This window comes from Myodes glareolus, chromosome 14, assembly GCF_982192425.1.
Source record: "Myodes glareolus chromosome 14, mMyoGla1.1, whole genome shotgun sequence".
Taxonomy (NCBI): Eukaryota; Metazoa; Chordata; class Mammalia; order Rodentia; family Cricetidae; genus Myodes; species Myodes glareolus.
In genome coordinates this window covers 61108034-61132188 of record NC_142039.1, presented here as the reverse complement: position 1 = coordinate 61132188, position 24155 = coordinate 61108034, and the positions used below count along the sequence as shown (strand labels likewise).

The 24155-nt window shown below is 46.3% G+C and overlaps 2 long non-coding RNA genes across 3 annotated transcripts in view; both read left to right on the top strand.

Moving 5' to 3' along the window:
- Positions 1-516: 516 nt before the first annotated feature.
- On the top strand, positions 517-6823 carry LOC125397904 (uncharacterized). Its single transcript, XR_007231221.3, has 3 exons — positions 517-1516; positions 5576-5704; positions 5842-6823. It is a non-coding gene; the product is annotated as an uncharacterized LOC125397904 (long non-coding RNA).
- A 983-nt stretch (positions 6824-7806) lies between these two features.
- The window catches only part of LOC125388286 (uncharacterized), a 50179-nt gene continuing 33830 nt past the window's right edge, over positions 7807-24155 (top strand). For both annotated transcript variants that reach the window (XR_007228207.3, XR_007228193.3), the window contains exon 1: positions 7807-8903. This is a non-coding gene — a long non-coding RNA (uncharacterized LOC125388286). The remainder of the gene's footprint in view (positions 8904-24155) is intronic.

The window sequence follows — 24155 nt, the reverse complement described above, 5'->3', positions numbered from 1 at the left end:
CCCCCGCAGTCCGCTCACCCCACGGCCGCCACATGCAAACCCTCGCCACTGCCCTCACGTCTACCTGCAGCCAGGCAGCTGGGTACCAGAGGCCCAGGACGCCCGGCCCGGGGGAGAGCCGCCTATTCCCGGGGCACCTTAGAATAGTCCCCTTGATCTTCTGGAAGTTGTAGTCCCTTGACTACAAAATGGCTATGGCCACAGGAGCTCGGAACTACAATTCCCAGCGTGCTCCGCACCGCCTGTCACTCAAACTCCCTTCCCTGCTCTCGCCCCCTCCCCCTTCGCCGGCCCTGCCAACAAACGCTAGGACGTGTCCCGCGTGCGACACTGCTAGAGGCTGGCTTGGGATTGGCCCGCGGAGCGTGTGGTCCGCGAGCGAGGAACTCCCCACGCCGGCCCGCCCCCCAGTCCCCTCCCCGCAGGCGGCCGGCCAGGCCCCGCGCGCCCCGCCCCCACCCGGGGCGCGAACCGCCTGTGGAATCGAGGAATCGCTCGCGCGCCCGCCCGCGCGCGCGCGCGTACCGCGGGCCCGTGGGCCCACGAGGGGGGCAAGCCGCCAGGCTTCCCCGAGGAAGGCCTCGGAGCGTGGCGGCGCGGGGGGCGGTGTCAGCAAGGGGTTGGAGCGGGTCCTAAGCAAAACTGGGCCACGCACCAAGAGGAATCCTCGGTGCGAACTCGCTGATCTGCTGCTTCTGCCGTGGCAGGCGGCGGTGTCACCTCAGGACAGCGCCTCGCGCCCGCCCGTGTGTGTGTGTGTGTGTGTGTGTGTGTGTGTGTGCGGAGTGGCGCGCGGCCGGGGTGGTCCGAGGTCACGGCTCACCGCCGGCCCGTGGCCACGCGCGACCCCACGCGCGAGGCGGATGGTGAGGGCGCGGCGGCCTCCGGAGCAGGCACGCGACCTGGTGGTCGCCAGCCCGCGAGCCTCCGCCCGACGCGACACTAGGCCGTCGCGGGTGGCTCCGAGGGAAAGCCCCGGCTGTGGGTGAAGACGGTTGAAAGGGTCTTTACCCTCAGGACTAGGGCTGTCCGCCAGGGAGACCGAAACGCGGACGTTCAAAAAATAGGAGCGGCGTACGGAGCCCGAACCACACACACGCAGACCGTAAGGAAGCGTCTCGAACACCAAGTGCCCGAAACCCCAACGGTCCGTGCCCCACAGCCTTACCTGCCCCAGCCCCTGCCCAGGCTCGACAGTCGCTCAGATCAATGGATCGCAGGCCCTGCTGTCGCTCTCTGGGGCATTCGCACTAGCAGGAACTTTATCAAGTCTCCCGGCGTCTGCGTTAATTTCCTGGTTTTTACTCAAGGTCTTAGAGGTCCTGTTTTTCAAATCCTCCAGGCTAGTGTCAGTCAAACCAAAACGCTGGGAGCCTCCCCCGGCCACCTTTCATTCTTCCCCGCCTTCCTCACCGGCTGCTGGCAGTTTCCCACAGGGCAGCTAATCGTGAGGTCTAGAAAGTGCTAAGAAACAGGTTAACAGCTATGGATTCAAATGGCACAGTGACCACTTCAGGCTTCCGTGAGCTCAGGTTCCTCATCTACAAGTAAACTCGGACCAAAACTGGTGGAGTTACAAGTTAGCAAAAACCTCCTTTAGAACCAAGCAGATTAATGGAATCTTTTCATGAGTTGACATAAGACACGTTTTAAAAAGAAAAAAAAAAGTCTCATTATTTGTCCTTTTTTAAGATAACATTTTCCAAAAATTAATGTTCATTTTACAATCAAAAAAATTGCCTGTGTGTCCTAAATATTGCATAACTTATTCACTGTTTACATTTGGTGGGAATGATCCAATACATCCTGTTTTACAGTTGTGACCACCCAAGTGACTTTATGGTCATCTTGCCACAAGGTGTTTTCCAAAGCCATTCTGACTGTTATGTCCCACATACTAGAGGTGTCTGCTTCTCCACATCGTTATGATTTTAAACAGCTTTGCGTAAATTTAACGTCATGTCTGTCAGTCCCCAGGCAATTGTTAAAGAACAAAGTGAGTTTCTTGTGGATTCTGTCGACTTGGGTTTCTCAGTCCTGGGCCCATGAACTCTCCTGCCAGACTACCAAACTCCCAAGTCACAGGCATGCGTGAAAAACCATTCTCTTAGTTGAGGCCTGAGGGGGTTGTAGAAGAGGAATTTGCTCATTTCCATAGGACTTAAATAATACTAGTGTTGTTTTCCTTGAAAAGGAAAATGGATGATCCTTTGTGGCTGAAAGTCTTCCCTGCTGTGGAAGTAACTGTCTCCTGGTGACTTCCTTCCCCAAGATGGAGGCCAGGCCAAATATCACCTTTGCTGCTGCATTTTCATTTTTAGGACTTCTAGTTTCCTTTCCTTGTGATGGTTTTTAACTCCTCTGAGCACTATTTTAGGAGCCTGGGGAGGCTAAGTCCTGGGTTCCTTAGGACTCCATGCTTACACTGTCCTCGCCGAGGACTCAGAGTCGTTTGTTAATTAGCACACAGCTGGGCCTGCTAGTGCGAGCCTGTGATCCTCCTTCTCCAGAGGACAATCTGGAGAATCTGGAATTAAAGACCTGCATGGAATAATCAGACCCTGTCCAAAATAAAAATAAAAATAAAAGAAATTTAAAAATGGTAAACTTCACAGAGTCAGTGCCTGTAGTTCCTCTCTCTGTCTCTTTTTACCAAACTGGAAGTTCGCTTGGCTGGCCTGTGTGCCACCAAGCCCAGACATAATTTATTATATTCCCTTCAGAGCCTCAGGAACTTGATAGAATGGAGAAGATGTCATTTTTTAATATTTCAACCAAACTCTAATGGCCAGCATTTAAGCTATTGACAAACTGCTGTCATCATCTCCAATTCTACTTTTGCAACAGAGCTATTTTTTACTTTTATATTAACTGTAAGGGTCTGCTTTGTCCCTTTAAGAGACAAGCCACACCCTCTCCCCCCCCCTTCTCCTCTTCTCCCCCTTATCCCTCCATAACCCACCAAATAAATATCCAACCTTACTCTGCAGGACATGCCTCTCACCCGCTGTGTGGCTCCATACTGGGTACCAGCCGCCTTCAGAGACCTGCTCTCATGGCCTGCTGCCTGCTGCAGCCACTCAAGGACCTGCAGCATCTTACTTAATCCATTACAGTTTCTCTTGTGTAACAGCCATGGCTGTTCTGGAACCTGCTTTGTAGACTATGCTGGCCTCGAACTCAGAGAGATCCACCTGCCTGTGCCTACTGAGTGCTGGGATCAAAGGCATGAGTCACCCCAATCCCCACCCTGTCATACCCCTACCCCTGGCTAGATATGATTTTTTTTTTAAGATCATATACCTGATAGGATCCATGAAGCAGGCACAAACCCAGGGCACCATGGTCTAAGTAACTTGTGTAGGTCATCACCCTATTCTCTAAACTGTGATCTAAGAAACATTCCAGAAAATATTAGTAGATGTAGCTGGAAAAAAAAAAAGGGTTTGTAGAGCCTGCAGCGGTACCGAATACCTTTATTTCCAACACACAGTTCAAAGTCAGCCAGGTCTTCTACATAGTGAAGGAAAAAAGGAAGGAAGGAAGGAAGGAAGGAAGGAAGGAAGGAAGGAAGGAAAGAAAAGAAAGAAAAAGAAAAAACCTGGGGCCTGGATGGCTCAGTGCATAAGAGCACTTGCTGTGCTAGACTAAGTACCTATGGGATTCCTATGCTCACCCCATATAAAAACAGGAAAGGCTGGGTGTACCTGTAACCCCAGCATTGGAGGGGAGGACCAGAGACAAGATTGGCTTGCTTGACCAACCGGTGTAGTAGCTGAAAACTATAAGCTCTATGTTCAAGAAAAGACCCAGTCGCAGGGAAATATGACACAGGAAAGATGAAGGCTAGAGAATGAGAATCAGGAGTTCAAAGTCAACCTCTATCACTTCATACAAGTGAAAGGGGACACTAGGCTAAGATATACCTGCCTCTGATCCCAAATTCCAGGACAGCCAGGATAGAAATCCTATCTTGAGGCCGGGCAGTGGTGGTGCACGCCTTTAATCCCAACACTCCAGAGGCAGAGGCAGGCAGATCTCTGTGAGTTTGAGGCCAGCCTGGTCTACAAGAGCTAGTTCCAGGACAGGCTCCAAAACTACAGAGAAACCCTGTCTCGAAAAAAATAATAATAATAATAAAAGAAAAAAGAAATCCTGTCTTAAGAATAAAAAAATTTTTTTAAAGACTGTCTCAAAAAAAAAAAAAAGAAGAAGAAGAAAAAAAAATCTCAAATGACATTTTTCCTTAAGAAAGAGCTAGTTTCCCCCAGAACAGCCTAGAACTGTGCTTTTAGTCAAAGAACTTATACTAAATCTCAAACCCTGGGACAAACTGCTGAGGTGCCTATTTAACATACCAAAACAGACCTGGCCCCAGGTTCTCCCAGCATGCCTCAGTTCCTGCCTGTTATAGGGCATGAATGCCAACATACTCTGCCCCCTACCATGAACTCTCCAGCCCAGGGGTTGACTGCCCTTACCCCAGAGGCTCTCCCCGTATAATCCAGACATTTTGGTGACCCGCCCTCTTTCTTTTTCACCTTTCTCCTCTTGGCTGCTGTACCTCTCTCCCCCTCTTCTTCCTCACCTGCTCTGCTCTCCTCACGTGGCTCATGGTGCTGCCCACTCTGGACTCTCCCAGATGTCTCTGCCTCTGGCTATGCTCTCCCTTTTATCTACAGTAAACTTTCTCCTCCACCATACCAAGGAGCAGCCATGTCCTTTCTTTCCTTTTTTCTTTTTTTTTTTTCATTCACTTAAAGAATTGCTGACTGACAAATAGTTTTACCTAAGTGACTAAATACCTTATGCAAAGTTTCTAATTTTATGTAGCTCTGTCTTCACATGTGGAGGAAGAGAATGAGGAGGAGGGATCTTTGACTGACATCAGGTTTATAAATAACTATGAGACAGTATACTCAGAAGGTGGGAGCTTCTATTGAAAGAGGGTAGAGCAGCTATTTCGAGCAGACTGAGATTTGCAATCGTATTTTAAAACACACCAGGAGGTAAACCCAGCAGTAAACAGCCATCTTAAAAATGGAGTCAGTGATGTCAATACGATGAGACGGTTCTTTTTGTCAGTCAGTGCTTTCTGGCCCTGAATTTATAGTCTTGTTTGTCAAGCCTCAGTAAAATGCCACAGCACAAAGCGGGTACAATCAAGTGATGTTTTAAAACCTACTTGTGTATAAACCTCTTTGGCAGAAGTCACCAAAAGCCTTTGGATGTAAGATTTTTAAACTGCTGGGGCCAGCAAGTGGCCCAGCGGTTAACCACATCAGGCCTAGTGTCCTGATTTCAGTCTGGACTCCACATGGTGAAAGGAGAGACCCAACCTCTGCTAATTGTCCTTTGACCACAAGCAAAGAGTAATAAATAAGAGGAATTTAAATTTTTTTACACTACCGTTGCTACTCTAATTAGATTGCATCCTGTGTTGTTGAAATAGAATTGGTGCTCACTAAAAAACTCTGGACAGGCAGCAAAGAGGGGAAACCTGCAGTTTTCAAATTCCTGTTAAGTTCCGTAGTGAAACAGCCCTCTGCTGGGTGTGGAATTTGTCTGCCATCAGGTAATCGACAGGGGATTATAATGTGGAAACCAAGGCATGGACATCACAGTTCTCTTCTCTGGAGCCAGGGAAAGAAGACAAAGAAGCTGTGTTCGTCAGCTCACCTTCTATTGCAACTAAAAAATGCAGGTGAGAATAGTAAATAAAAATGGGGGGCTCTCCTAAGAAATGGGACACTACCACTTTTTTTTTATCTTCCTAACTCAACACTTCTCTCCCCTGGCAACCAGGGAAAATAGCCCCAAAGAAACTTCTTTCCCATCCAGGATGTGGGCTGAACCGAATTAGTTCACCAAAGGATGGAAAGCACAGGCAGTATCACAGGCCTGATCTCAGTGAGAAGGTACAGGCAGGAAGACGAGGACTTCAAGGTCATCCCAGGTTATGTGACCTTGAAATAACCTTGAGGCCAGCCTAAGGGCTGGAGGGGGTGGGTGGAAGAAAATGTTTTGGCTTGATAAAATGCACTAACAATCACTGTCCATCACAGAAGTAATTCTTTCTCCGTTATCAGGAATCTTTCACCCATCAGAGTGTTTGGAGACATTGAACTGCTGATTGAGGCAGTTCGTTTGGGAGTATTCTTTCATTACAAGACCGTTTTTGTTGGTTTGCTTGCTTGCTTGTTTTTCGATTTATTTATTTTCATGGTATGTACATGTGTTTGCCTGAATATATGTCTGTGCAACAGCTGAGCTCCTGGTGCCTTCAGAGGATGGAGGAAGGTGTTGGATCCCCTGGCACTACGGTTAAAGACTGGGACTGTACCAGGCATTGGTGGCGCACACCTTTAATTCTAGCATTCGGGAGGCAGAGGCAGGCAGATCTCTGTAATTCGAGGCCAGCCTGGTCTACAAAGCGATTTCCAGGACAACCAAAAGTTACACAGGGAAATCCTGTGGTGGGGGAGGAAGGGAAATGATGTAGAAAGACTGGGGTTATGAGTCACCATGTAGGTGCTGGGAATCAGACCATCAGTTCTCTGGAAAAACAGCCAGCTATCTTTTTTGTTTGTTTGTTTGTTTGTTTGTTTGGTTGGTTGGTTGGTTGGTTGGTTGGTTGGCTGGCTGTTTCTGTTTTTCGTTTGTTTTTGCTTTTCGAGGATTTCTCTGGAAACAGCCCTGGCTGTCCTGGAATTCAACTTTGTACACCAGGCTGGCCTCAAACTCACAGAGATCCACCTGCCTCTGCCTCCCAAGTGCTGGGATTAAAGGTTTGAGCCATCTGTCTTAACTACTGAACCCATTTCTCAAGTCCCTCAATCTAAGTCTTAAACTTGATATCCACTAAAATGCTGACCGATGTCCTCATCCCGTGGCTTCTGTGAATACATGCACTGCTCAACAAGAGCAAAGCTGTCTCCTGCAGAAATTTCAACATCTCCAAAGTTCATATTCTGTCTTCCAGAATTATCTCCCTTTTCTGCTTCTATATGAACACACACACACACACACATACACACACACACACCGTATCATGTACGTATCATGAAGATTTCCAACCTTGGCAGTTACACTGAGTCTAAACTTCATAGATCATCAATTTCCAACTTCTTGTGTTTTTGCTATCAACCATTCCTTGAAAATAAAAATGCTGGATATTTTCTAGGGATATAAAACTAAACCAGACCCTGTCCTCAAAGGCTGGTTTTCAAATAGGAATTTTTCAAAGCTTTGTGAAAGGAATGTTGAGTAATACAGAAGAATGGCCTGGAGGTGTGGCTTAGGGGTCTAAGGCCTGCAGACCTTGAGGGAGGCCCAGGTTCTTTCCCGATAATGGGTGTAGGAGAATGCGGAAGTCAGGAAACTATGTGAAAGCAGAAAGGAACTTCTAGGCTGTCATCTGGGGTTGGCCAGGTGACATGCCTGTCTTCACTGGTTGCAAAATGGGCCCTATTACTTGCAGTGGTGCTGCATATTTTTAATCCTAGCACTTTAGAAGCAGAGAAGGGGACGAGATCTCTGATTTCCAGGCCATCCAGAATTATATAGTGAAACCCTGTCTCAAAAAAATAGAGGTCTTAGCTGGGTATAATGTAAAATGCCATTAATCCCAGCACTTGGTGGGCAAAGGCAGGCAGATCTCTAGAGGTTCCAGGCCAGCCTGGTGTACAGTGTGAATTCCATGACAGCCAGGGCTACACAGAGAAACCCTGTCTCAAAGGAAAAAAAAAAAAAAAAAAGGGAAAAGCCAGACATAGTGGCACATGGCTTGAGAGACAGAGGCAGGCAGATCTCTGAGTCTGAGGCCAGTTTTCAGAGTACCAGGCCTGCCAGGGCTACATAGAGAGACCCTGCAGAGAAGACTATCAGAGCAGGTAATCGCTTAGGCTAGCTAACCTTGGGCACATGCTTACAATCCCAGCATTCTGCTTTTGGAGACAGGAGAATAAGGAATCAAGGCAAATCTGTACAAGAGACCTTTAGACTCAGCAAAACAAAACAGAGCCAGGAATGTGACTCCCTGAGTAAAGGTTCTTGCTTCACAAGCCTGACAGTTTGAGTTCAATCCCCAGATCCCATAGAAAAGTAGTAGGAGAGAACCAGCTCCACAAAGTTATCCTCTGAAATCTCCACAGTGTCACAAGTACCATACACATCACAGACACAGCAGCTGCAAGAATTTTTTTCTTTTTAATGAGGGAATGGGAGGCCTCGGGAACAATGGCTCAGCAGTTAAGAACACTGGATACTTTTCACAGGGCATGGAGTCAGTTCCCAGTACCACACGGTAGCACACATCTGATCATCACTCCAGTTCCAGGGAATCTGTTGCTCTTTCTTCCGACCTCCGCAAGCACCAGGCTCACGATTCACAAACATGCATCCAGACAAAATACACACGTAAAATGAATCCTTAAAAAAAATGTGGAAATTTTTAAATAAAAATAAATGAATGAATGGACACGTGGCACTATGCCAATTGCCATTTTGTTCACAAGTACTCTCTGCACCTGGGGTGATCTTTCAAATAAGTACCTACCACCAGGGACTTGCCATTATTGAGGAAGTGAAACTGACAAATGGCTCTTAAAAGCTCTCCATTTTGCTTTCTAGCTAGAGCCTCTCTCTGTGTCTATCTCTCCTCTCTCTCTCCTCTCTCTCTCTCTCTCTCTCTCTCTCTCTCTCTCTCTCTCTCTCTCTCTCTCTCTCTCTCTCCCAGCACCACCAGAGAGGGAATCGACATTAAAGGTGTGTACCACTATGACCAGCCACAGCCAGAGCCTCTCTTAATGAAATTCCCAAAGAAGATAAGAAGCTAGGAGACAGACTCAAGGTTCATGTGCATGGTACTGAAAGTCACCACTAAGCTAAGACATTTTCCAATAGTAAGTATATAAAAGATCTAATATTTATCTGACAAATGATGCTTGTCTTCTCCCTTTGTAGGCTCTCTCTCTCTCTCTCTCTCTCTCTGTGTGTGTGTGTGTGTATGTTACTGATGATTGATTTTTATGGTGTCATGTAGACAAAGCTCTCCACCGCTGAAATACAGCTACAGGAAACAGGCTAAGTTTTTGTTGTTGTTGTCTTGTTTTTCGAGACAGGGTTTCTCTGTGTAGCTTTGAAGCCTGTCCTGGAACTTGCTCTGTAGATCAGGCTGGCCTTGAACTCAGAAATCCTCCTGCCTCTGAGGTGTGAGCCACCACCGCCCAAGGAGGCGTTTATACCTTCTTATAAATGTCCTGCCTTAGTTTGATTTGTTTCTTGCCAGCATTTTGTTTTATTTTGTTTTGTTTGTTTTTTGAGACAGGGTTCTACTGTTTAGCTCTAGCTGTCCTGGAACTCACTTTGTAGACTAAACTGGCCTAGAATTTACAGGAATCTGCCTCCCTCTGCCTCCTGAGTGCTGGTATTAAAAGCGTGCATCACCACAGAGCTTTTCTTAAATTATCCTGACTACCTTTGCCTCTGGGATTTTTCTTTTTCTTACGTCTGTGTATCTCACTTTCACTCTCACTCGTGGCTAACTGGCTGGCTGGCTGGCTGGCTGGCTGCTCCCTGATGTCCTCCTCTCCTTCTATTTAGTTCCTTCTCTTTCAGAGTTCTCCTATTTATACTCTCTTCCTGCCAGCCCCACCTATCCTTGCTCCTGCCTCACTATTGACTGTTCAGGGCTTTATTAGACCATCAGGTGTTTTAGAAAGGCAAAGAATCACAGCTTCACAGGATTAACCAAAGGCAACTTAAAAGTAGCACACCTTAAAATAATATTGTACAAAATGTGCCTTTAGTGATTGAACTATCTCACCAGTCCAGAGATGGGGTCTTTAGTGAGTTAATTAAGTAAAGCTACCAGCCAGTTGTGGTGGCACACACCTTTAAACCCAGTACAATGGAGACTCAAGCAGGCAGATCTCTGAAAGTTTGGGGCCAGCCTCGTCTATATAATAATAATAATAATAATAATGTCACCAGAGTAGTCCCTACTCCAATGTAACTGTCCTGCTGATACAGGAGAAGTCCCTTCTTGGGGACTTAGTCTTATTAACGAAAGAATTTAAAAATGAACTCAAGTGGAAGATAGAGGACAATTTTATTAGCATTTTAAAGAACTCTGGGGCAGGAAAGCTGTAAATCTAAGCTGTCCAGAAGAAGAGAATAGAGAAGAGAAAGAAGGCCAAAAAAAACCATCCTGTTTGAATTAAACCATAATAGAAGTCAGCACTTTAGAGAAAAAGTAAGAAAGTTCAAAGTACCAGGGGAAAAAAAGGGTACTTAGGTTCTGGCCAATATTAGAAAGAGAGACAGAAAAAAGAACAGAGAAAAGTTGCACCTTCCTGAGACACAGCTTATAAAGGTGACAGACACGACACATTTTGTGGTTGTAGGGACTTCACCAGGGGTGTGATTTCTGGAAAGAAAATGTGTATCATCTTATTAGAGAAAATTATTCCACCTATTTTTTTTAATCGTGGTTTTGGTGAGCCTGCCTTCCTGGAGTTGTACCAGCCCAAGCCCAGCTGGGATGTTAGGTCCCCCACCAGGCCAGAGAGTTTATCCTCTAGACAAGAAGGAACTAGATCTCCCATGAGGGGCCTTGCTGTGTGACTTCTAAGTGATGAAGGCACAGGTGTGCACAGAAGAAAGACCTCGTGAGGAAAAGGGGAGAAATGGTGCCTACAAGCCAGGAAGAGATGACTCAGAACCCAGTCGTGCTGAGACTCCTCCCAGCCACAGTCCGTGGTACTCGGCTCGTGTCAGCCTTTGAAACTCAGGCAGTGGCTTTGCACATGTAGCTTTCATGAAACTGGCTAGTGGCCCAAAGGGTTCAGTCTTCAGTTGCTTTTCCAAACATGGGGGTAGGCCATGCAAATCTGTTTTTCTCATCCACTTTCCCTATGAGGTGAACTTGCAAGTTGAAGGAGGTGGTCACTTGTAGCATCCTCTTTAGACCATGCTTCCATACTTGGCCTCTTAACAATCACCTGCTTGATTCAAAGACCTTTAACTTTTTTAGTACATGGATAATGTTCAACACAAGAATGGGCTCCATTTCTACAACTGGAACAAGGATAACCCCCTAAGGAATCCCTTCTTCTCCCAGGTTTTCATTTGAGGTTTCCTATCTCTTCCAGTCACTAGCGCCATCTTGACAGGTATGGTGAAATCCAGCCTGATTCCAGACAGGGCTACACAGTGAGACATTGTCTAAAAACAAAAATATAAAAATTAAGTGCCTTCAATGGACCTTTTCAAAAATAGTGGTTGTTGTTGTTTTGTTTTAAATATTTTTCTCCTAAAGACAGAGACATTTTCCCCCAGAAAAGGAATGGATGGATAAGTTACCCTTTTTTGCCTAAATAAAATTTCTCCCTACCCTGTCCCTCATTGCCCCAAATTCTGGGATTAATGGATATGGGCCACCACATTTGGTTCATGTGATGCTGGAAATCAAAGCCAGAACTTCATGCTTGTTGGGCACGTGCCCTACCAACTAAGCCACATGCCCAGCCTCTATTTTAGTTTGAGACAGCTTTCCTATGTAGCTCAGGCTAGCCGCGAACTCACAGCACTTCTGCCTTGGTCTTCTAAATGCAGGGATTACAGGCATGAACCACACCACCAAAAAAAAAAAAAAAAAAAAAAAAAAAACCCAAAAAAAACAATAAAAAAATGACTTTAGTATAAACTTTATGATGGTCTCCTCATACTTAATTTCTAATTACCCAATTTGCCTTCATATACATTAACCTTCAAAATGGTTATTATAACGTGGTTATGAAAGCTTTGTGTGATGGGGCAGTAGTGGAGCGTGTGTGCTTAGTTGAGGTAAGATCTGGGTTTAAACCCCAGTGCTCACACATACCCACACACCAGATCTATAGTTTTTGTCAGCTTGACACAAGCTAGAGTCATTTGGAAAGAAGGACGCTGGTTAAGGAAATGTGGTCACCAGAGTGGCCTGTAGGCAAGTCGTAAGGCGTTTTCTTGATTAATGATTGCTATGAGAGGGCCCAACCCAGAGGTTGTGCTACCCCTGGGCCTGTGCAGTACTCCTCTATGGTCTCTGCTTCCTTCAGTTTTTGCCTCCAGGTTCTGCCTTGGGTTCCTCCCCTGACTGCCCTCAGTGACGGAGTGGGACCTGAAGACTTGTGCGCTGGAACACACCCTTCCCATACAAACCCTTCCCATTTTGGCCGGGGTGTATTATCACAGCGACGGAAACAAGGGCTGACCTCAGACTCTGATTCTAGGAAGACTGAATTTGTGACTCTTCCCTTATCATTGGTGCCTGTTTCTCTGAGCACTTTCAGGAGAAAGACTGGAGATAAATTCCAGATACCAGTATCTGCTATCGTCCTCTCAATCCCTAAGGGAATCTTTCTCCAACTCAGTCACCTTTCCAGGCCTGCCAGTAGATTCTTTCAGTTCCCGGCCACCCTTATCCCAGTCTAGATGGAGAGACAAACTCCTAAAAAGCTGCAATTTTAAAAGCAGCTGGAGAGGGGACTCATGGGAGTGGCTCCACTTCCAGAATCCAAGGTTAATAGGCTGTGAAGGCCACTTTCTGTGCGCATTGTCCCTGCTTCAGCAGTTCCTTTAAACTGCCATCATTCAGTTTGGGGAGAAGAGGAAAGTGGGAATGGCTCCAGCTGCAAGGAGGCAGGGAACAATGCTCTCTCCTCCCCTTGCTCCCACCCCTCCTATGCTGAAGGTTTCTCCCACAGAGGCAGGCCCCAGTTATAAGCAGGAGATATCAGAAAGCCTATCCAATGTGATTTCAAAATTATTTCCAAGTCATTAGGGCCAATTACTTACCTTTGGGCCCTATAATATAGTTTGTTCTCTGCCAAACTGATCGTTTCTCCTGTCGCAAATATGATAATTCACTAGGGTGCCTCTCAATCGTACAGTAGAAAGAATAGAAATGAAGGAACGAACTGCCATGAGGAGTACATCTCCTGTTACCATCATCATTATTTGACAGTACTAGGGATGGAACCCAGAACCTGGAACGTGATAGGCAAACCACTTTACCACTGAGTCCTATCTCTAGTCTAGGCAATTGTTTTAATTAGAAAATGACTCAGGGTGGGTGGTGGTGATTGTAATGGTCTGTCCTGTCCCTTTAAGGGACAAGCCACTCCCACTCCCTCCCTGCCCTGTCCACCAGGCAAGCTGATCTTTAGCTTCTAGCCTGAGTCCCTTACCTTTCAGTCTCTCTCTCTCTCTCTCTCTCTCTCTCTCTCTCTCTCTCTCTCTCTCTGTCTCAGATACGGCTTCTGTCTCTGCCTTCTCCCTACTTCTCCCCTTCCCCTTTCTTTGGTTTTCTCTCTCTCTGCTCTTTTCCCCTTCTCCCCTTCCCTTCCATAACCCACTAAATAAATATCCAAACTTACTCCACGTGGATCCCTGCCTGGAACCAGCTGCCTTCAGAGACCTGCAGCATTTTACTTAAACCATTATAGTACGCAGGCCTTTAATCTCGGCACTTGCAGATCTCTGTAAACTTGAGGCCAGCTTAGTCTACAGAGCAAGTCACAGGACAGCCAAAGCAACACAGAGAAACCCTGTCTTGAAAAACAAACAAACAAACAAAAGAAGGGGGAGTTAAGAGCATGTGCTACGGCTTGCAGAGGACCTGAGTTCAGTTCTCAGTAGTCATGTCAGTTTCACAACGTTGCACTTATAACTCCAGCTCCAGAAGATCTGGACATCCATAGCCTCAGACCTCTGTGGCGACCAGGTACACACAGACACACAGACATATACATAATGAGAAAAATATTTGAGCCAGACATGGTTGCACAGGCCTTTAGTCCCAGCACGTGAAAGGCAGAGGAAGGTGAATCTCTGTGAATCCGAGGCCAGCCTGGTTTACAGATTTCCAGGACAGTCAAAGATACACAGAGAAACACTCTCTCAAAAAAAAAAAAAAAAATCTTCAAAGGCTAAAAAAGAATTCACCAAGACTGGAGACAGTGTTAGTGTTGAAACAGCAGTCTGCTCAGGGTTCTTAGGATTTTCAAAGATTATGATGAAATACCCTCTGCCCTACAGAAGACTGCAGATAAACTGAAAAAGGAACAATGGCCCCACAAGGAGAAATTCACAACAGAAAACTGTCTTTATCAGTACCCCCCCCCCCCAAAAGAATCCACAATAGTGTGTGTGGTCCAGGCATTTCCACATGGGCTTTTCCAGATGGCCAGCAGAGCCCAGGACAGATTCGTAAGGAAATTCTTGGACTTTAATCTCAACTTTCCAAATGACTATTTATTTATCTAGGCAGGGTCTCCTTAGGTTGCCTCCTCCTGCCTTGGTCTCCGAACACTTTAACTACAAGTGAAAGAACCTTGCAAAACTTAAGCAACTTCTGCTAGAAGCTCCTTTTCAAGTTCAATTTTTTTTCTTTAGTCTTTTTTGACCGGGTCCTCTTTGCATCCCAGGCTAACTTGGGTTAGGCTAGTCTCAGACATATATTCCTGTCTAATTAGAGGCATGCGTCATCATGGGATCTGCTTCTCTTTTCTCTTTTTCTCCCTCTCCTCTTCCTCCCTCCAGTCCCATTTTTTTTCCTTTCTGCTTCCTCCCCTACCCGTGGTGTCTCCTTTCCTTTCTTCAATTTCTTGTAACCTAACTAGCTAGGTGGGAGGGGCGGGTGAGGAGTGGAGATGGGAGGTGGAGGGTGGGGGTGAGGCGTGGAAGGTGTTGATGACCTTGAATTCCTGATTCTCCAGACTCTACCAGCCAGCAACACCGCACAGGCTTCCCCATTTTAGGTTCAACTCCCCAAATTCCCTAGTTAATTTCCATGTAAATAACTCTTGTGTTCTGGCGCTAGGGGAAGTGACCCTAGGGCCTCAAAAAATGAAGGCAGAGCAATTGCTCTACCTAAGCCTGTGTCTCCAGAGCACCTCCCAGCTCTTCACTGTGTAAAAGATAGTATTTCTTCCTGTCCCTGTTTTTTTTATATTTTTCCATGATTCGTTAAGATATTGGGGCCCTTAATCCCAGCATGGTGCTTGTCTTTAATCGCAGCACCCAGGAGACAGAGGTTTTAAAGACAGCACCCAGGAGACAGAGGTAGATGCCTCTCTGTGAGTTCAAGGCCAGCCAGGGCTACACAGTAAGACCATGTCAAAGAAAAAAAAATTGATCAATCAAATTAGTTAATTAATTTTAAAATGCTACGGCTGGGAGTATGGAGTATGACTTAGTACTAGAGTGACACCTACCCAGGATACCCTGATGACGCCCTGGTGCTATTCCCAGAGCACCGCACATGACTCTTATAGATAGATAAATAGATAGATAGATAGATAGATAGATAGATAGATAGATAGATGGATAGATGGATAGATGATAAATAAATAAATGTAGTAATGAGAGTGACAGAGCCAGCACAGCTTTTGTGGAATGGCCCCCTGACAGGAGGGAAGCTTTTTGTGCTATGGTCTCCAACTCCTGGCTCAAGTAATCTTGTCTTAACAAGGAGTTGGAACTATCAGCTTGAGCCACCTGCCACCACACTCAGTATCACAAAGCTTTTGAGTGGAAGACCCAGCAAGACTAGGTGACATTGGCCATGTGAGACAAGGAAAGGCCAATTGAAAACATTCAGAGTTGAACTTGCGGGGGCAGCTGTGAGAATAGATGTTGCTGCTGTGAGAAACAGGGACACTAGAGTTAGAAGAAAAACAAGGTTTGGGAAGGGAACAGGGATGAAAATATGATGGTTTCTGTTTTGGATCTACCCTTTATGTTTGTTTCTGTTTGAGGTAAGATGTTTGGTTTCTGTAACTTTGCCTTCTTCCCTTAAAGCCAATTTCAGTTGGACGGTGGTGGTTCACACCTTTAATCCCAGCACTTGGGGGACAGAGGCAGGTGGATCTCTGTGAGTTTGAGGCCAGCCTGGTCTGCAGAGTTCCAGGACAGGCCCCCAAAGCTACAGAAAAACTCTGTCTCAACAAACAAACAAGTAAACAAACAAAAAGTCAGTTTCAGTAGAGAAAGAGAGAGAGAAGGAGGGAGGGAGAGAGAGAGAGAGAGAGAGAGAGCGAGAGAGCGTGAGACTAGCCCAGACATCCAGCTGTCAATCTAGCACAAGATCTAGGCACATTTATTCATGTACCTCAGAAACCTAAGGAAAGGCAAATCAATTGTAGCTGATCTTAAAGGAACTGGTGTCATGGTGAGGAGGACCCCTGGAGGCTCTTCTGCCTGGAGTGTCAGTCTCATTCTGGCTGGCTGTAGGTGTAGATACACTTGGGGAGCCAGTCTTAATGGACTACACTTCTGTGTTCCTAAGCAGAGTGCTCACTCTGAGAATCAAGCCTTCCGGATGGGCCTGTCCGACGAGAATCACAGGTCCCCCATTCTGGACTAGGCCAGCTTGGCTTTCTCAGGAAAACACCCAAGCAAAGACTTGATGTCTCAGAACAGCTGCTTTCTGCAGCCTCCTGTTCATCACAAGAGTCTTAAAGCCCAGCTCCAGGGGCTGCTGAGATGGCGCAGCAGGCAAGAGTGCTTGCCGCCAATCCTGACTACACATCCACATGGTAGAAGGTGAGAACAGATTACAGATTCCTACAAGTTATCCTCTCTCTCTCTCTCTCTCATACACACACACACACACACACACACACACACACACACACTGCATGAATAAATGTTATTTTAAAAAAAAAACTAAAATCCTACTCGAAGATTAGCAATTGAAGGGTTTTCTGCCATTTGAGAACCTATCTAAAAAAGAATTTTTAAAAAAATCCTACTAAAATTGGTAGCTACAGTTACCTGCTGGGAGTGGAGAGGGGGGCAGCTGGAGACAGTCCCAAGAGGAGGGTCATTGCAAGGCGGTAAATCCTGACCTTGGCTCCTCTCCAAGTTGGTGACAGAAGAGCAGCTTGGGATGGAGCCATGTGGCCTCTCCAGCTCTCAGCAAACTTCTGAAATGGCAGACATGTGACATCCTCGGCTCTGACAATGACATAGAAACTCATTGACTGAATGGCTTTAAGCAGCTTTGGTGTCTTGGCTTCAAGCTAGCTTAGCAGGATTGAAGCACTGCTCAAACATTAAATTTACCTGAGAATAAGTTGGGAATGATGGAACTGGAGACATCCGCCTGGAGTCAAGGAAGGACCCTTGTTTTTTGTTTTTCATTACTGAGAAATGAACTTGTACCTTTAACTTTGTACATGCTAATTAAATACTATATTCTGAGTAACACACTCAGCCCTTGGGTGGTGGTGTTGATACTGAAACAAGGTCTCACATAGCCCAGGCAACCCTCCAACTTACTCTATAACCAAAGATGACATTGAACTTTTCTTCCCCTTACCCTGACCTTCTCATCCTGCAACCTCCACATCCTGATTGTGTTCAATACCTCACATGGTTTCAAGCTGTGGAAAACTGAACCACTGGTGTGCTAGGCAAACACACTACCAACTGAACCACATCCCAGGCCAGCCCTTTGGTTCTTTGAGGTAGGGTCTCATTTTGTAGCCCAGTCTAGCTCCAAACTTGCTCTCTTCCTTTATTAGCTACCAAAGTGCTGGATCACAGGCGTGTGTCCCCACCTGGCCCTTTTGTTATTCTTTTCTGAATGCCAACAGCCAGCCAGGCACCTGGTAGAACACTCTGCAAGGCTCCTTTTTGTCCTCGCCTCTCCCTGGCAGCTGCCTTCCATTCTTTCCGGTGAAGAAAGACTGCTCTTGGAACCCTGAGAATCTGGTTGTGTGATCTGGTGGCTTGCCTGCCAAGGTGGCTGCTGCAGGTGACAACTCCTGGAACAGGTGCAGTCTATTTGCTCTGCTCTTAAATCTGGGCCTGGGACTTGCCTTTACCCACAGAACCTATGGAAGTGACTTTCTGAGGCCCGCAAACCCAGGCGTTAGGAGATGAGCTTCGGGTTCCCTCTGCAGCGAGCTGCTGTGTGAAGTCCTGGCAGGTTTAGCAGGTGATAAGAGGCCTCAGGAGAGAGAGCAGAGCCACAGACTGCAGTCATCCTCAGTCACAGGAAAGTGAGTGGAGCCTTAATGAATAGCCTTACCCCAGACGCCCACTCTTGTCAGCACCGTGTGGGGGAAGGAGAGCCATTCCTGCCCCAGTTACATATTCATAAACAGCTCCCCTCAGGTTCTCCAGTCTCTAGGTTTTACTCGTGGTTTTGATCATTCATACTCTGCTCTTACCTTTCAGTTCCTTCTGAGGCTTTGGCAAGGTCTGTGTCACCCCAGCCTGGAGCTGGCTATGCAGATGAGGCTGGCCTCAAACTCATTGACAGCAGCCTACCATTGGCTCCAAGATAATAAGAATAAAGGCTTATACCATCGCATCCAGACCCAATTCATTGAGACAGGGCTTCTGTGTGTAGAACTTGCTTTGTAGACCAGACTGGCCTTGAACACACAGAGATCAGAGTACTGGGATCAAAGGTGTGAGCCACCATGCCAAGCTCAGGTATCTTTACAGTATCCTGTGAATCTGTTTGCTTATTAACTATTTGGGTAAAGTTATCCTCTAGCATCCTGCATATTCTCCGACAAACTAGATACGGAAGGGACTAAGGAAAGACTTCCAGAGATAGCTCCTGTGGAACCATTTAGTGGGAGGAAATGTTTTAGATGTGGCAAACAGACACTGTTATTGTAACACCAGACTCCTGGCTGTCAGGGTGTCAGCAAGGAACCACCTAAACTAGAGTGGTGGTCCGCGCAGGTGATGTCAGCGCCTGGGAAGTGGAGACTGGGTGGAGGTTCAGGTGTTGATCTCTAAAACCTTTAGTAAAAAGGGGAAAGATCCAGAAGAACAGGCAAGGCAGGAAGGCTAAAGCAAACTGGTTGGTCTGGGTCTGTTTTTTCATTTTCAGTTTTGCTTTGTTTCTCAATTTGCTGTCCCTAGACTATTCCCTTCTGTAAGGTCAGGATATTTGGGACCTCATTCCAACACAATTCTTTGAATTTTTCCTTCAAATGCAAATAAAGGCACTTACCATTTGGATAGCAGTGATTAAAGAGAGGAAGGCAGTTTCTCGAAGCTCCTACAACTTCCCATGTTCTGAGTGAGGGTTCAGTCTTTTAAAAGCAAATGGCTCTGAGATCTGGGTGGGTGATGGAGCAGATGCTAACCGAATTCCCCAACAGCAAATAGTTGAAAAGGAACCAAATGATAGACTATCAAATCCCACACGAGTTGACATGGCACAGCTCTTTATAGTAAAATGTTAAGTACTTAATATTTTATTTTCATTGCGGGTCAGCATGCAATGTACCTCACAGCTATTTGTTCTCGGAACAAATGCGCATATGCTTATTAGATTTAACAATCCACGGCTCACAGTTAGTCAAGGGGTCAGGCTAAGCCTGACTCTCTCGAATGAATAAACCTCATTTGCACTCGTGGTGACAAAAACACTAGTTTTCAAACCAAAAGGGAGAGTGGAGGGCCAGCGGGAAATGGTAATTGGAAAATGCTGACTCGGTCTCCGCCCCTCCCCCATTTCCTTTCCCGGCATCTGTCTTTCTGAGTGAGGAGTACTTCTTTCCCTTCCTATGTTTTCAGGCTAGCGGCATGTGCTTTTAATTTTTGAAATGTACTGTGTTGTGTTAGCCCAGGTTAGCAAACTAGAACTCCGTGTGCCCCTCCCACCTCAGTCTAAACGCTGAGCTGGTGAGTTTACTCCAGCTCGCTCCTTTTCTCCTTTTCTCCCATCTTCCTCATCAGCTCCTCACCCTCTTCTCTCTGCAACTCTCTTGTATTGTGCCGCGCACCTCTACAACACGCTGGACAGGTTTTCTCTGAAAAGGCAGCCATATTGGCGCAAGTCTGTATGACTCGGGAGGTGGAAGTGATGGGATCAGGGATACCATAAGTTCAAGACCAGGGTAGGCTAGATGCGACCCTGTCTGAAAGAGCAAAACAAACTAGAGAAAGAAAGGTTTCTGATCCAAGAGCTGAATCACCAGTGCAGTGGGGGTGTAAGAGCACGACACACTTGACTAACAGCCACACCTCCTCCGCTCTCCCAGCCACCTTGTTCTAGCCCTTTTCCGGGGATGCGGGGTGGAAATTCTGGGCCCGAGCTCTTCCCCAGTCGATGGAATGCTTCGTCACCGCTGTCGCCATTGGTGAAGGGAAGGGCAAAGACTCGTCTTCACTAATATGGTGTGACTGTAATTCCTCACCCTCTGGCTATTATTAATCGTGATTCATTTCGTGAAAGAGGGAATAAAGGTTTGTATACTCTGAAAACACAACTAAACTGGAAGGATTTCAGGTTTGGGCGTGTAAGGGCCTTCCCTTATCCAGGGCCGTTTTCCAAGGGAAATGAGTGTATTCTCTGGGGGCAAGAAGTCTGCCCCTAGCCAAGGAAACAGTTAGACTGTCCTCTTAGGGCAAGGTCTTCATAATCATGAGGAATATATTCATTCACCCTTCCATGGCTTGCTATTGACAGCCTGGACAAACTTAATAGTAAACAGCGAGACTCCACTTCACCTTTTTTTCCCACCGTAGACAAAAAAGACAACCTTAACTTCTTAACTGCCATTGGTGTCCTGTGCCAGCCAGGAAGTATATAGCTTTGTTGATCAGTGGTCTCTGGGCTCTCCTATCTAAAAGTTTAAACTCTCTCTCTACCTCTCCCTCCTTGTCTGTTTCTCTCTCTCTCTCTCTCTCTCTCTCTCTCTCTCTGAGATAAAAGAGGAATGACTAGGGGCAGTTTGCTGAGAGGTAGAACATTTGGTTAACATCAGTGAAGCTATACATTTAATGGGGTAGGGTTTGGGGGGGCAAGACTAACAGGATTTAGGATTCACAGGATTTTGCTCAAGGTCACTGCTATTCTACCCCTTTAACCTGAGAACTGAGGCTGGTGTCCAGGCTCATGGATTGAGTTCTCTGAGCCTGAACTGGATACGGATTTGGGAAAGAGCACAAGCGGCCCTTGAGCTCAAATAAGGACTGTGTAACTCAGCTGAGCACAGTGGCACACCCCTATAATGCTAACACTCAGGAAAGCAGAGACAGACGAGGAATCACTGAAAGTTTGAGGCTTGTCAGGGTTGCCTCAATAAAATCAGAAGAATCTGGAGAGATGGTTTAGCAGTTAAGGCATACTCATCTTTCACAAGACCCAACTTTGGTTCTCGGCACCCACATTGGTTGGCTCATCACTTTCAACTCTGACTCCTGGGGGTCCACCTTCCTCTTCTGGCCTCTGAAGGCACCAACACAGACACACAGAAGCATATAATTTAAAAATAAAATAAAAAATAATAAAGTTGCCAGTGCATGCCTTTAGGGGAGAAGGAGGCGATGATGTGGTGGGACAAGCCCGTCATCCCAAGCTTGGGAGGTGTAAAGGTGTTTGGGTCAGAAATTCAAGGCCAGCCCCAGCTACCTCTTGTTTCAAAAAGACAAAGCAAACAAAGACCCTCCAAACTTTTTTTTTTAGGGGGGGTATCAAGTCATTTGTGTAGCCCTGACTATCCTGCAACTAGCTCTATAGACCAGGCTGTCCTCAAACTCAGAGATCTGCCTGTGTCTGCCTCCTGAATGCATGTGCCACCGCTGCCCAACTCCTCTAAACCTTTAAAAAGACTAATTTTGAACAATTGCAAGACCTTGGTTCAAACTAAATACTTGCTTGGGTGCAGGGGTTAATTTGTGTGTGTGTATAGATGTTTTGTACTTGCCTGGTGTCTGTGCAGGTCAGAAGAGGGTACTGGATCTCCTGAACTGGTTATAGGCAGTTGTGAGCTGTTATGTGGGTTCTAGGAATTGTACCCGGGGCCTCTGGAAGAGCATCCAATGTACTCTTACTGGAAGAACCATCCCTCCAGGCCAGTGTTTGCCATTTTTAAAATACCGTGTTAGGCAAGCTGTCTTAGTTTAGTTTGCGATCTCTTTGGTGCAGGAAATGGCAGTTGGCTTTGTGTGTGCTATGTCCAGTCTGTTCCTCTGGGCTATTTACTTTTTCCTTTCTCTCTCTCTCTCTCTCTCTCTCTCTCTCTCTCTCTCTCTCTCTCTCTCAAATCTTTTAAGACAAGTAAGCATAATAAGTATACTTATTACTATACTAATAAGTATAGTAAGAAGCCTCGAATGGAAAGATTAATCTTAGTGATTAAAGTGTGGTATGCTCTTTCAGAGGACCCAAAGTTGATTCCTAGAACCTATATCCTCAGCTCATAAACATCCACACAGACACAAATACACATAATCTTAAAGAGAAAAGCACATGCCTTCAATCCCAACACTTGGGAAGCAGAGACAGCATGATCTCTGTGAGGCTAACCTGGTCTACATATCAAGTACAAATCAGGACTACACAGAGAGACCCTGTCCTGACAAAAACAAAGCAACATACATACAAACACCGAAAGGAAAATAAAGAAAAAGAAAAGCAGAAGTCAGATATGGTGGCCCATGTTTACAGTTCCACAGCACTAGAGGCAGAAGCAGGTCCCTGCAAATTGAAAGCCAACCTGGGCTGTGCTGTCAGAATCTGTTTCAAAAAGCAATAACAAAAACAGTCACCCCCACCCACAGGGGGAAAAAAAGTAAAGAAAGAAAAGAAAGGTAAAGTCCCACCATAAAGGTAAAGGAAGGAAAGCCCCACAATACACACAATGTGTCCACTGTGGTTGTCAGCAGGCTGTAGTTGCATTGCCCCAGAATCCTGAACAGGATGTGGACATTGGACTCCCCATTGCAAACAAAGCCTTCATCTACTCTTCATCTACCTGTTTCATAAAGAGCTGGCTTGACTGCGGGTAAATATCCTGACAAGGAATGAGTCCAAAGCAATAACCTAAAGTTAGCTGGCACTTAGTTTTAGAGGCTCGCCATGTGCACGTTTTCATCAGCACACGTGAACTTCACTTTTGCTGGCTTCCTATCTGCCTGGCTAAGAACTCTCTCCCCTTGTTAGTTCTCCTATGGGCTTGTCCTCATGCTGACCCGGTAGTTCAAGGAGGAGACATGCTCAGCGGCTGCTCAGCCCTTTGGCTATACTTTGAGCCTCAGAGAGACAAGCAGGTACATGGTTTTCTGCTGAGTTACAAATAGGGAAATATTACCAGGGAACCTGGCTCGTGTGTGCTGTGTGGTATGGCTCTATGGGCTTGTCTGCCCATGATTTGGCTCAAAGGAAATTGCAAGTGCTATTAAGCATTCATTATTCTGTCTCATGGTAATTTCATTTAGGTCCTGGATAGATAAGTACTAGACTGACCGCGTGTGGTGGCCCACACCTTTAGGCCCAACTCTCAGGAGACAGAGACAGGGGAATCACTGTGTGTTCGAAGCCAGCCTGGTCTGCATCGTGAGTTCTAGGACAGCCAGGCTTACATATTGAGATCCTGTCATGAGAAAACAAAAAACAAGCAAAAAGAAGTATTAGTTCTAGCTCTTAAGGAGAATAGCAGTCCCACTTAAGGATGATTTACTGTGTACCAGGCACCATGACAGTGCTTATAAGCGCGTACACTTTTGCCAGTTTTGGGAACGAGTAAGATTGTTTCCATTGCATTTAAGTGAAGCACGATTAATAAAAACTCAGAGAGAAAAACTGAGGTTCAATCTGAAGACCTGAAAAGCAAAACAGCTAGCTACTGGCTTTTACCTCAACCTCAATTTGAAATAGTGATCCTGCTCTGAGAGCTGTCTTCTCATTTTATATGCCTGTAATGGTCTGCTCTTTCCCTTCGAGAGACAAATCACCCCCCATCCCCCACCCTGCCCCCATCTGCCAAGGCAAGCTGATCTTCAGCTTCCAGTCTGAGTCCTTTCTCTTTTCTGTCTCTCCCCTGAAGAGGCAGTTTCTGCCTCTCTCCATTCTCCCCACTTCTCCTCTTCCCCCCCTTCTATGTTTTTCTCTGCTCTTTCCTCTTCTCCCCTTACCCCCCCCTCCCCTTCCCTTCCATAACCCACTAAATAAATATCCAAACTCACTCTGTATGGCGTGCCTATCCATGTCTCTGTCTCTTGCCCACCACATGGCTCCCTGTCTGGGACCAGCCACCTTCGGAGACCTGCGGCATGGTCTTGTGGCATGTCCATCAGTCTGTCTCTCCTCGTGGGACTGGCTGCCCCATCGAGGTTTCTCACCCACTATGCAGCTT